Raw genomic sequence first — 226 nt, 5'->3', positions numbered from 1 at the left:
TCGCATTCACACAGTGAGAGCTCAGATCAGGCAACAGTTGTTGAATTCATGGCCCCTCCTCCCCGCTCCCTCCTCCTTGCAGGTGGTCGCTTAGCAACTGGCTTCTGTGGGCGGGGCTTGCGAGAGTTCTCACATTGCTGCACACTCCGCTCTCGACTGCCGCCCACTCAGGCTATATTTGCATATGAAGCCCTGCCCGCCTCTAAAGTCTGACTCCTGGTGAAGA

The sequence above is a fragment of the Archocentrus centrarchus genome, chromosome 1, assembly GCF_007364275.1.
Source record: "Archocentrus centrarchus isolate MPI-CPG fArcCen1 chromosome 1, fArcCen1, whole genome shotgun sequence".
Classification (NCBI taxonomy): domain Eukaryota; kingdom Metazoa; phylum Chordata; class Actinopteri; order Cichliformes; family Cichlidae; genus Archocentrus; species Archocentrus centrarchus.
This window is presented reverse-complemented; position numbering follows the sequence as displayed.